This window comes from Capra hircus, chromosome 16 (genome assembly GCF_001704415.2).
Source record: "Capra hircus breed San Clemente chromosome 16, ASM170441v1, whole genome shotgun sequence".
NCBI classification, from domain to species: Eukaryota; Metazoa; Chordata; class Mammalia; order Artiodactyla; family Bovidae; genus Capra; species Capra hircus.
Window position 1 is genome coordinate 5,606,647 of NC_030823.1, and position 14,047 is coordinate 5,620,693.

General features: G+C 37.1%; 1 protein-coding gene across 2 annotated transcripts in view; it reads left to right on the forward strand.

Annotated features, from left to right (window-relative positions):
- Positions 1-14,047, forward strand: part of KCNT2 (potassium sodium-activated channel subfamily T member 2) — a 439,686-nt gene that overhangs the window by 201,395 nt on the left and 224,244 nt on the right. The window lies entirely within an intron of this gene.

Genomic DNA, 14,047 nt, shown 5'->3' on the forward strand with positions numbered 1-14,047 from the left:
AGTCACAAAAATGTATATGAAGAAGAATTTACACATCCGTGAGAGTTATGAGCATGCGTTGGGCATGTGGAACACACACACACACACACCCCATAGTTATGTACGCAGATATATACACTCTTTTTATGTCTTTGTCCTTTACTATAGCATTTCATTAAATGATGTGTTGTCTCAGTAGCCAGTCCTTGGTCTTTTAATTTTACTTTTATTTTTCATCTAGGAATATATCATATTTTAGTTATATTTTCTGTAATCCCATAAATATCTCATATAAACCACAGTGAAACGTGTCCAGACACAGTAAAAATCTAAGGATGGCTATTAAGTCTGTGAAGAATTCTCATCAGGGACCCATTATCAGGTATCACCAGTTTCAATCATGAATATCTGATGATTATCAAATTATGTTTACAAATTAACATAAAAGGAATTAAAATTTTTTCTAGCTGTGTAGTTGGCAAGAAGGTATTATTTGGTTATTTCTGCCCCTGCATAACTGGACTGCAAGAATTTGTTGAACATAGCAGCCACACCCTTTAGGGAAGTGGTGCCTTAGGTCTGGAGACCCTTTCAAACTTGTTTCTCCTTTGAGCATTTGTCATCTGATCCAACAAGACTGTTAGCAGAAATTGCCCTTTGTACATTTTCAGCTTTTTCTTGTTATGAGTCTTTCTTTCAGTGTATTTCTTACTATGCACAGAAAGACAAGAGAACAGATCTCTTGGATCTTGCAGAACAGGGATTAGTGAGCGTTTTGTGTGGCAAAATTTAGTCTGCGACTTGCTCTTGCTATATCATGATTGGCAGCAGGGTTGTTAGAGAGGCAGTCTGACACCCCACCTTCTTTTTTCATTGGAGGTTACAAATGTGCACCAGGAAGAACTTAGTAACTAGACAAACTGTCTTAGGCCAGTTTCTATGGTTTTTAATTACATAGTTATACGTTTTGTAGTTAGCTGTTTCTATGGCATTTCCTCTTAGATTCCTCAAACTAAGTATGCCTAAAAGCAAATTTATGCTGTTTTTCCCCAGAATTGGCCATAACTCTGAAATAGCAGCCACTGTCCATTTTTTAGATCATTCAATGGAGTCATTCTTAACACCTCCTTTTCTCATGTCACACAGTACCTGATTTTTTTAAATCCCATACATTTCACCTCCTAAATATCCTGCAGTTCTTCCTATTTCTCTTCCTCTCAGTCATCACCTCACTCATCTAAAGTGTTACTACCTCCTTATGGGGACAGCTTACCTGTTTTCACTCCAAACCGTTCATCTCGTGACTACCACAGCGATCGTTGGGAAATACAAATACGATTGTGTCACCACTTGCTTAATACTCGTTAAAGATTTCCCATGTGCTGTGGGCTGAAGACAGAACTTCTTATGATGTTCTCAATTTCCTGCACCAGCGGGATTTCCCCCGTCTTTTTTTTTTTCTTCTTATCTCACATTCTTGATCTTTGCTCAGAAGTCATGCTTTTTCACCCCACTGCTTTGTCTATCAGATTAGACCCCCTTCCTAAAATTCTCTGCCTTCTCTGTAGGCCAAAGTCAGACTCACCTTTTTGTGTTAATGTAAACATCACTTTTTCATTGAACCTGACTCACCTGATTAGGTTGAATTCCATTGTTATAGGAAATCTTAGCACTAGAGGGTCTCCTATGTTATTTATATATAGTTATATTAGTCATCACTTTCTGTCTTTTCCACTGCACTGAAACTCCCATCAAGGAATTATTCTTGCAGGTTTTTCCATACCATTTTCTCCCCGAGTACCTGGTACTGTGCCTAAATCTTTGAGTTGTTGTCATTCAGTTGCCAAATTGTGTCTGAGTTTTCTCAACCCCTTGGACCGAAGCACGCCAGGCTCCCTGTCCCTCACTATCTCCTGGAGTTTGCACTCACTAAATAGAAGAACTAATAAATAAATGTAAACACTTCTCACATGAATATGGTCTACAATACAGTGGAAATAAAATTACAAGCACTTTATTGAAGCTTCAGGAGAGAAAAGCCCTGAGAGCTTTCCAGAAAGCAAAGAGTAATAAATAAAAAATGGTTTCTCTAAATTAATACAAATATAAGATGATTAAGCACCATGTTGTCTTTATTTGTTCTCTTATTCATGCTATTTTGTTTCAAAAATATGAACATAGTTTTAATAGCTTCCTGCTGGGGATATAGTTCCCCATTTTTTCCAGTAAGAGTTTAATCTCTGAATTTTGAAGTCTCCTAAAATGAGATTTTCAAGAAAACATTATTCTGATTTTACAGAATTCTTCTCTATACTATGTCATTTATTACCTATAACCATAAGCCGTAATGATGTCATCTCTTTGTTTTCACCTCGTTCAATCTGTCTAATCATCTTTCTTATCCCACTGCCTCCTTTCTTTGTTTCCTTTGTTCAGTATTTATAGTAGAAAATACATTTTACATTGACACACAGTACCCATTTTTAATAAATAATTATGGATGAATATGAATACATGCTCAGCATATAACCTGAGAAACATGGAACAAAATACTACATGATTTAAAAAGCCCTACATGTATATATGCGCATGTGTGCATGCTCAGTTGCTTCAGTCATGTCCTACTCTTTGCTACCCTGTGGACTATAGCCTGCCAAACTCTTCTGTTTGGAATTTTCCAGGCAAGATTCCTGGAGTGGGTTGCCATAGCTTTCTCCAGAGGACATATATATGCGGGGGACTGCCCGTGAAGGGTTGTCTTGGGAGCTGCTCGGCGTATGCAAAGCCCTAGGACATGTGCCTAAGCTCCCTGTCCCGCCACCCTCAAGAATTTTTATAGCCCTTAAGGCTCCAAGATGTTTGGTTTCGGCAACATGTCATAGAAGATAGATTAGCTTATTGTGATCTGTATACAATGGTACGGGTCTGGTGATTGTATCTGGAAATTAAAAACAATCTTGTAAAGGTCAGAAATCACGTACTTTACCCTATATATGCTGCAGCATAATAAAGCAAGGTATCAGCCATTTTGGTCTGATCCTCTCAACCCCATCTTTTGTCTCTCTCTTATTTTCTTAGCGGGGACGCTCCGTTCTCTCCCTGTGCAGGTGCGACTCTTGCTTGTGCTGGCCGCGGCATATATATATAATACACACACACACATATATGTGCTAATAATGGCCCATAGGCTTATGAGTCTATCAGTGATTTACAAAGACTGTTGAGCTGATGCTTTTATTCTGTTTTGGTCATTAATGATGAAAAAGGAGAAAATGTAATAAATGGAAATTTAATGTAAATTCATTAAAAGAAATATATTCTATAAGACAGGTAGTAGACAATGTGGAATCTTTAATTGAAGTATTTAATGTAAGGAAGAACATTTGTCATTCCATTATGGTTCGTGTAGTGTATAGCATTACATAGTTTATAACTCGTAGGCTGGTAATCCTTCTTTCATTAGGTGAGTGAAAAAGGAAAAAAGTATACTTTAAATTATGTAAATTAAGATGGTAGCTTTTCTAAATGGAGGAATATTTGGTGAAAATAAGACTTAAGAAATAAAGTTTACATTAGTCAGTTTTTTCCTAAAGATAATTAGAAATTAAAAATGTTTGGCATTATGGCTTTGTATATTTAGTGTAAATGGAGCCTAATCCTTTTTAAATTGATGTGAATATGATTTTTGCATACATGTTTAAATCGTTTCTTTATAATTATCCTGAGTAAAATGTAACAGTATTTCACTCTTGCCTGGGCCTGCAGTCCATGGGGTCGCGAAGAGTCGGACACGACTGAGCAACTTCACTGTCACTTTTCACTTTCATTCACTGGAGAAGGAAATGGCAACCCACTCCAGTGTTCTTGCCTGGAGAATCCCAGGGACGGGGGAGCCTGGTGGGCTGCCGTCTATGGGGTCGCACGGAGTCAGACACGACTGACGTGACTTAGCAGCAGCAGCAGCAGTTAACAAAAAAGTAGAATTTATAATTTTTAATGAGATAGAATTTGGAGTCTTCCTTTTCATATGACATGCTCAATTTGGTGATCCACACTTAAATAATTGCAGTGCTTATGAAAGACTTTGTCCTATTCCTTTAACTTCTTTATGAGCAGGAAGAGAGGGCTCTTCTTTGTATATCCAATGCTCGGTTTGGCTGCTGTGGACCTGTATTTATAAACTGTAGGAAGTCAGTAAAGACGAAAGCATTATATGTGAGGCATATTGATTCTTGTGAATATGTGGAAGGAATGGTGGGCCATTCTAAAGTACATATTTATGGATTTTAAGAAGGGCTTCCCTAGTAGCTCAGATGGTAAAGAATCTGCCTGTGATATGGCAGACCTGGGTTCGATCCCTGGGTTTGGAAGAGCCCCTGGAGAAGGGAAAGGCTACCCACTCCAGTATTCTGGCCTGGAGAATTCCATGGACTGTACAGTCCAGGGAATTGTAAAGAGTTGTACAAGACGGAGTGACTTTCACTTTCATGGATTTTTAAGTAATATTAAATTAAGATTAAGGATAGATATGGAGCACCTTTAAAATGTTGCATTTTAAAATTACATCTTTTGATCTCAATTAAAAAGACAGGGGGGAAAAAAAAGAAAAGTAAAAAATCTCTAGGAACTGATAGTTTCATTGTTACCTTTCTTCAAGGAACAGTAAATCCAGGGTGATATAATTCAGGAGCTAGACAAAGGTACAAAATTATCCACATCATTTAATGATTAAGCTAAGCATTTATTCTAAAATACTCTGAGCACAAACTATGAGTTGATGTTCTCACATTTTAGTTCATAAAACCCTAATACTTTGAGATGCTCTATCAAAAGCAAGAAATTTAGCAGATATATTTGGTTTAATCTACTCTCAGAGATTTGCAATCAACATTAACTCATTAAAGGAACCTGAAAAATCCTTTACTAAATAAAATATACTTAATTCAGAGTTACCAAATATATTTGACTGCAGACCCCTGTGCCTGGTTCACATCTACTGCCAACTTGGCTTTTCAAGGAACATGTGTTGAGATATACAAGTGTAGTCTAAGAGAACTTTAAAAAGATAGATATAAATATCCTATAGTAATGAATTGTCAAACTCCAGTAACAGTGCATTTACGTTAAGGACAACAGCAAAACAAAATACCAAACAAGCAAAAGGACAAATACTAAATATTACTGCCTCAAGGATAGAAAAGAGTAGAATGATACTAATTTCTCATGCATGTCTTTATTATTTGCCTTGTAGTAATTGCATATTACTATTTTTTGGAATTGAAAATATTAGAACTGCTCAAAAATTGAGAAACCTATTTGCAGGTCAGGAAGCAACAGTTAGAACTGAACATGGAACAACAGACTGGTTCCAAATAGAAAAAGGAGTACGTCAAGGCTGTATATTGTCACCCTGCTTATTTAACTTCTATGCAGAGTACATCATGAGAAACACTGGGCTGGAACAAAACACAAGCTGGAATCAAGATTGCCGGGAGAAATATCAATAACCTCAGATATGCAGATGACACCACCCTTATGGCAGAAAGTGAAGAGGAACTAAAAAGCATCTTGATGAAAGTGAAAGAGGAGAGTGAAAAAGTTGGCTTAAAGCTCAACATTCAGAAAACAAAGATCATGGCATCTGGCCCCATCACTTCATGGGAAATGGATGGGGAAACAGTGAAAACAGTGTCAGACTTTATTTTTCTGGGCTCCAAAATCACTGCAGATGGTGACTGCAGCCATGAAATTAGAAGACACTTACTCCTTGGAAGAAAAGTTATGACCAACCTAGATAGCATATTAAAAAGCAGAGACATTACTTTGCCAACAGAGGTGCGTCTAGTCAAGGCTGTGGTTTTTCCAGTGGTTATGTATGGATGTGAGACTTGGACTGTGAAGAAGGCTGAGCACCGAAGAATTGATGCTTTTGAACTGTGGTGTTGGAGAAGACTCTTGAGAGTCCCTTGGACTGCAAGGAGATCCAACCAGTCCATTCTAAAGGAGATCAGCTCTGGGTGTTTTTTGGAAGGAATGATGCTAAAGCTGAAACTCCAGTACTTTGGCCACCTCATGCGAAGAGCTGACTCATTGGAAAAGACTGTGATGCTGGGAGGGATTGAGGGCAGGAGGAGAAAGGGACGACAGGGGATGAGATGGCTGGATGGAATCACCGACTAGATGAACGTGAGTTTGAGTCAACTCCGGGAGTTAGTGATGGACAGGGAGGCCTGGCGTGCTGCGATTCAAGGGGTCGCAAAGAGTCGGACACGACTGAGCGACTGAACTGAAATGAACTGAACTGAACTGAAGGTTTACCCAAGGAGTGTAGGTATGACTTATTATAGGATAAGTCAATAATATAAGTTATTGTAATGAATTGGACATAATGTCTTACAGGAGTGATATATTCAATATATCCAAAAATAAAATAGTTTATATTCCCCTCCTCCTGCAGAATTTTCCCTACTATTTCTTTTCTTATGCTTTCATTATCTGTTGTCTTTATTCCTTGATATCTGTAAATCATATTGAAAATAAACAAATATTGGTTGAAAACCAAACCAAACATTGTATTGCTCATGTAGCTCATGAGCAATACAATGTTTGGTTTGGTTTTCATATGGTTCTAGCCATGCAGTCAGTCTTTATCCTTGTTGATTATGGTAGTGTTGAATGATATGAAATCTCAAGGTCATTTCTCTGTTTCTCGTGCATGTTGTTGTTTTTGTTGTTCAGTTGCTAAATGCTGTAAGACTCTTCTGCAACCCCATTTTGTGCATGTAGCCTGATGGCTCCTCTGTCCATGGGATTTTCCAGGCAAGAATACTGGAGTGGGTTGCCATTTCCTCTCCAGGGGATCTTATCGACCCAGGGATTGAACGCCCACATCTCCTGTATTGCTGGCAGATTCTTTACCATTGAACCACTTGGGAATGTAGTTAATCAAGTTCTGAGTTGGCATTTAAGACATATTTCGTTCGTTGGCATTTTGTTCTCTACTCTGCATAGTTTTAGATGCATGTCCACTTGGTTTAAAAAACAAAACAAAACAAAACTTGTCAAAGTCCATGCTATAAAATTCCTCAAAAGATTTTTTTCTGACAGTGATCTTGAAAATAGTGTCACAAATCAATATTCATGTAAAACTAAATTGCATTAAGGCAGAAATAACTATGTGAAGGATTTTGGAAATTCCAGTTTAAGCTCAGTATTGTGAATATTGACCAAAATTATGAAAAGCACATAAATATGTGTATGGCAAGAATTATTTGCTTCTCAAAATGAATTGAGTTTCTAAAACTGGGTATAGTTAATCTTCATGAGATAGAAAATTCATAAGCTATATAAAATTAATTGTCTATTTAAATGATAGCAGTGAACGTGTGTTAATATGTAAAATAATATAAAAAGAGAAAATTGTTTTTCAAAATATTATGATTTTAATATTTAAATCTTAAAATATTGCCATATAATGATATACTTAGTAGTTACCTAAGTCAGTGACTTTTATAAATAGATACATATGCTATACATTATACTGTCTTTATATAATTACAATAGGAGTTCTTTTATTTAAGCAATCTCAGTGATAAGTAGTGCTTTTTTAAAACAAGTCTCTAGCCTGATATTGACAGTTTGACCTAGAAATAAAGTGTAATCTTTTTTTTTTTTTTCCCTTCCTGCATTGCCAAGAATTAGTTGTCAGTTTCTGTAAATGACGACACTGAACCCTCCAAAGGTCAACTGATATCAGCTGGCTATCTTTCTAAATAAAGATTATAGGTTTACCTTGCAAATTGCCTAACTATTCTTTTTTGGAGCCCTCTGTGTTTCCCTTTGTTTTTACTTCCCTTCCCAGGTCAGAGTTACAGGGTGGAGAAAAGACTGGACATGGATACAGAGACTCATTAATCCATGAGTGGCTTTCTGCCCCTGATAACTCTGTTACCACATCCACAGCAAAGAGAACAGGCAGGCTGTTTTCTCTTTTTCCACCGTCCTTGACTCTCCTGTTAATAGTACATTTACACTTCTCACAAGTGGAAAAAGGTTTTTAACACCTTTGTGGATTTACTGGATTCTTATATTTGAGTCTTTTTTGTGTTTATTTTTCTTTCATCCTCGGTATGTCATATAACTAACAGTATTACTTATGAATTTATTGAAGGTTATGTGTCAGGCATTTCATAGAACATTAGCTCACTTAATTCTGGGAATAACAAAGGAAGAAATTGGTATCATTACATTTGCTTTTCAGCTGAGGAGTATGAAGTTTAAATAGCTTAAGTAGTTTTCCTAAGTAAGTATTGATCAGTTCAGTTCAGTTCAGTCACTCAGTCGTGTCCGACTCTCTGTGACCCCACGAACCGCAGCACCCCAGGTCTCCCTGTCCATCTCCAACTCCCAGAGTCCACCCAAACCGATGTCCATTGAGTCAGTGATGCCCTCCAACCATCTCATCCTCTGTCATCCCCATCTCCTCCTGCCCTCAATCTTTCCCAGCATCAAGGTCTTTTCAAATGAATCAGCTCTTCGCATCAGGTAGCCAAAGCATTGGAGTTTCAGCGTCAGCGTCAGTCCCTCCAGTGAATATTCAGGATTGATCTTCTTTAGGATGGACTAGTTGGATCTTCTTGCAGTCTAAGGGACTCTCAAGAGTCTCCTCCAACACCACAGTTCAAAAGCATCAATTATTCGGTGCTCAGCTTTCTCTGTTGTCCAACTCTCACATCCATACATGACCACTGGAAAAACCATAGCCTTGACTAGACGGATCTTTGTTGGCAAAGTAATATCTCTGCTTTTCAATATGCAGTCTAGGTTGGTCATAACTTTCCTTCCAAGGAGTAAGTGTCTTTTAATTTCATGGCTGCAGTCACCATCTGCAGTGATTCTGGAGCCCAGAAAAATGAAGTCAACCACTGTTTCCCCAATCTGTTTGAAGTGATGAGACTGGATGCCATGATCTTAGTTTTCTGAAAGTTGGGCTTTAAGCCAACTTTTTCACTCTCTTCTTTCACTTTTAACAAGAGGCTCTTTAGTTCTTCACTTTCTGCCATAAGGGTGGTGTCATCTGCATATCAGGTTATTGATATTTCTCCTGGCAATCTTGATTCCAGCTTGTGCTTCATTCACCCCAGTGTTTCTCATGACGTACTCTGCATATAAGTTAAATAAGGAAGGTGACAATATACAGTCTTGAGGTACTCCTTTTCCTATTTGGAACCAGTCTGTTTTTCCATGTCCAGTTCTAACTGTTGCTTCGTGACCTGCATACAGATTTCTTAAGAGGCAGGTCAGGTGGTCTGGTATTCCCATCACTTGAAGTATTTTTCGCAGTTTATTGTGATCCATACAGTCAAAGGCTTTGGCATAGTCAATAAAGTAGAAATAGATGTTTTTCTGGAACTCTCTTGCTTTTCGATGATCCACCAGATTTTGGCAATTTGATCTCCGGTTCCTCAGCCTTTTCTAAAGCCAGTTTGAACATCTGAAAGTTCATGGTTCACATATTGCTAAAGCCTGGCTTGGAGAATTTTAAGCATTACGTTACTAGCGTGTGAGATGAGTATAATTGTGTGGTAGTTTGACCATTATTTGGCATTGCCTTTCTTTGAGATTGGAATGAAAACTGACCTTTTCCAGTCCTGTGGTCGCTACTGAATTTTCCAAATTTGCTGGCATATTGAGTCCAGCACTTTCATAGTATCATCTTTCAGAAATTGAAATAGCTCAACTGGAATTCCATCACCTCCACTAGCTTTGTTCGTAGTGATGCTTTCTAAGGCCCACTTGACTTCACATTCCAGGATGCCTGGCTCTAGGTGAGTGATCACACCATCATGATTATCTGGGTTGTGAAGATCTTTTTGTACAGTTCTTCTGTGTATTCTTGCCTCCTCTTCTTAATATCTTTTGCTTCTGTTAGGTCCATACCATTTCTGTCCTTCATTGAGCCCATCTGTGCATGAAATGTTCCCTTGAAATCTCTAATTATCTTGAAGAGATCTCTAGTCTTTCCCATTTTGTTGTTTTCCTCTTATTTCTTTGCATTGATCACTGAGGAAGGGTTTCTTATCTCTCCTTGCTATTCTTTGGCGCTCTGAATTCAAATGGGTATATCTTTCCTTTTCTCCTTTGCTTTTGGCTTCTCTTCATAGCTATTTGTAAGGCCTCCTCAGAGAGCCATTTTGCTTTTTTGCATTTCTTTTTCTTGGGGATAGTCTTGATACCTGTCTTCTGTACAATGTCACAAAGCTCTGTCCATAGTTCATCAGGCACTCTGTCTGTCAGATCAAGTATTGATCAAGTTATGTATTGATCAAGTTATGAATAAATGTTTGATTATTACTTTATGATAGCATTGACAGTAGTAATAGGGTTATAAAGTTGAGGTCAAGCCATTCATTTTAGATTTTAGAAACTTTTCTTTGTGTAGAATAAGGTGTCATGGATCTGCGTGTATAACATACAGCACGTACCTGGCACTAGTAAACCACTGAGAAATATATCTTTATGAATGAACATGACTTACTTTTACAAATTAGATCACCCTTTTTCTATTATGAAACACTTTATTAAGATGTTATAGAACTTACTGCTTTTATAGAACTCATATTTAAATTAAAAATTGATAGGTATTTTTTAGTAGAGAAATTATAAGAAAATTATATTCATTTGCAGCTTTCCATTTCAGTCACTCAGTACAAATGAATCTGAGTAACTTGTATGCATATTAACTAAACAAAAAGGCACATAGAACATGATGTGATATTGGTTTATTTTTAAATCTTAAATTGGAGCAATTTATTTAATTTCAAATGTTTTGGCAGGGCTTTTCAGGTTGTCCTAGTGGTAAAGGACCTGACTGCCGATACAGGAGACCTGGGTTCCATCCCTGGGTCGGGGCAATTCCCCTGGGAGAGAACATGGCAACCCACTTCAGTATTCTTGGAGAATCCGGTGAACAGAGGAAACTGGCAGGCTGCAAGCTATAGGGTCACAAAGAGTTCCACATGACTAAACAGACAGCATGCATGCATGGGATAATAAACAAAAATTTGGTTAGAGTTAGATATCCACTAAAATCAAGCATTTATGTGAGCTTTTTTGTCTTAAGTTTATGGCCCAGTCACAAAACATTAAATTTGATCACTAGAAAATTTGAAGGTAAAAGAATGTTTACTATTATCCACCAGCTATGATAATACTTGGAGAAGGAAATGACAACCCACTCCAGTACTCTTGCCTGGAGAATCCCATGGAGGGAGGAGACTGGTAGGCTACAGTCTGTGGGGTCGCAAAGAGTCGGACACGACTATCAAGCCTTCATATATATATATATATATATATATATATATATATATATATATATATGATTATCCTACTTCTATTTTCAATTCAGGATATAATTTAAGTAAGTTACTCAAGCTTTGACTGATGGAAAAGATGTATCTCTTTTATAAGAAGACAAAATAGGATATTTTGATTATGAATATGCTGTATTTGAGCACATTCTTGGATTTACTTTATCACAAAATCTGTGCCCATCATTAAAATCACTTCTGGGTACAGATGGAAACTAATAATTAACTGAAATTCATCAACTATGATCAGGGAGAAGAGACAGTTTCCATTTAATAATGGCTTGAAAGATATCTGTGAATGAAATAAGATAACTATCTATATTAAAATGGATTATAATCACTGAATAGCTTCAAATCCTTATGTAGCACATTGTTGGAGAAGGCAATGGTAACCCACTCCAGTACTCTTGCCTGGAAAAACCATGGACGGAGGAGCCTGGGGAGGCTGCAGTCCATGGGGTCGGTAAGAGTTGGACAGGACTGATCGACTTCACTTTCACTTTTCACTTTCTTGCATTGAAGAAGGAAATGGCAACCCACTCCAGTGTTCTTGCCTGGAGAATCCCAGGGATGAGGGAGCCTGGTGGGCTGCCATCTGTGGGGTTGCACAGAGTCAGATACGACTGAAGTGACTCAGCTGCTGCATTCACAGTGCTAGGAAAAAGAGGTAACATAAGTGAAATATTAATTTTTATGCATAATACAATAAAAAGATGTTTCAAAGCTAAAAAACTGTCTTAACTTCAAGAATTATATAATAAAGTAAGAGTTAACTATGTATCTACTTGTCCTGACGTTTCCCTTTTACATTCCCTCAACAAAAGTAGTTGAATTATTATTTATATAGGTAATCTATGTGAATATAAAAATATTTTTGTTTGTAGAGTAATAGAGAAGTAATAGAATAGTATTATAAGTTTTCATGTTTCTTTAAAACATTCCTAGTTCTATTGCCTATAACCAAAATAGTATCTAATAAGTTGTCTTAACATTCTCCACATGTTGCATATTGGTGCTCTACAGCTAGTATCAGACAGTGATACTGTGTCCATAGAATGTAATTAGACTGTCTCTGCTTCACACCTCCCCCAGCCTTTTTGTTAAACTTCCCCATGCATTAGTATTTACTTTTGTAAAATAACGTGCAACAAGTAATTTCAAAATACTTTTAAAATCTAATTTTGATAATTCTAGAAGAGATTTGAAAGACATTTTGCTTAAATAGTGTGAAGATCCTAACTCTGAAATTGATGTTAGCACAAATTCTGCAAAATCCCCTTCTAAATTGTTTCTACCCTTCACGTAATGTGATTCTTTGCATAAATACTGCAAAACATAAGGGAAATAACTATTTTCAGAACTTAATGTGAAAATGAATTCCAACAACGAAGTTAACGATTACAGTCTTTTGTAGGCAAATCTCTCTCTAATAATTGAGAGTAATTTGTTTCTTTTATAAAAGATAAGCTGGATACTTTTATTATTATGATGGTTATATGAGTAACCTGATTGACTTGACTTAGTATTAATGTGTGCAAAGTTCACTAACAGTGACATGAATATGATTTCAAGAAAAGCTTTTGATTAGAAATAATGTACTTAATTTAGTAATTTTTAATTGTGCAATTTGCTTGCATATTACCTGAACAGAATGGGTTTCAATAAGTCAGTACACTTCAAATTTCCCGAATTTTGTATTTATCATGTTAAGCAGTATTAACTGAACAAATGATGGAGTTGCAAAAGTAAATTACAGAGGAGAATAAAACCCAATTTACTTGTTTATAAGAACTTGAATATTTCAAAAGGTGGTGGGAATGTCATTTGATTCTTTTGAGAAAGAAGTATTTAGCCTTGCCCCTAAGTTATATTGGAGAAGGAAATGACAACCCACTCCAGTGTTCTTGCCTGGAGAATCCCAGGGATGGCGGAGCCTGGTGGGCTGCCATAGCCTGGTGGGCTGCCGTCTATGGGGTCGCACAGAATCGGACATGACCGAAGCGACTTAGCTTCCACCATTAAGGCAATGGTCAGAAAAATACATTTGTGTGCTTTTTCTTTTCTTTAATAAATTGTACTTAGTTTTTATCTTAACAGGATAAAGAGCTTGGTCATTTTCGTGTAGGCAACAGAAAGATATATATGTTACATTCAGACTGTCATTCATTTAGGAATTATTAGTGAACATCATTATGCTCTTGGAACTAATATAGGTGTTCAGGCAACGTGAGTGAAGAAAGCACATGACTCTGTCCTAATAGGGTGCATTCTTACAGGTTTATGAACAATCAGCATCAAACTCAACAAATGACTAAAACTATTTTTTTTAATTAAACACAATAAGAAAGACAAGGAGTATATTGATGGTCAGATTAGAAGTAAAGACTTGAAGGATGTGAGGAGATATCCATGAAATACCTGGGCAATATGTTCCAGCCAGAGAGAGTCATCCATAACAAGACGCTGAATCTGGGTGATGCCTGTCATGGTCAGAAAGCGAGAATGCCTGTGTAGCTGGGGCAGAGCAAACCACAGGGAGGAAACTAGTGAAACCACTAGGAAACTAGAGAAAACTAGAAACCTAGTCTGAAAGGCATAAGGAGGAGTCAGATGGAGGACTAGGCTAGAGACAAATATCATTGAATCCCAAAGATCATTAGAGTTTAGTCTTACGTGGAATAGGGTTCCCTGTTTCAGGG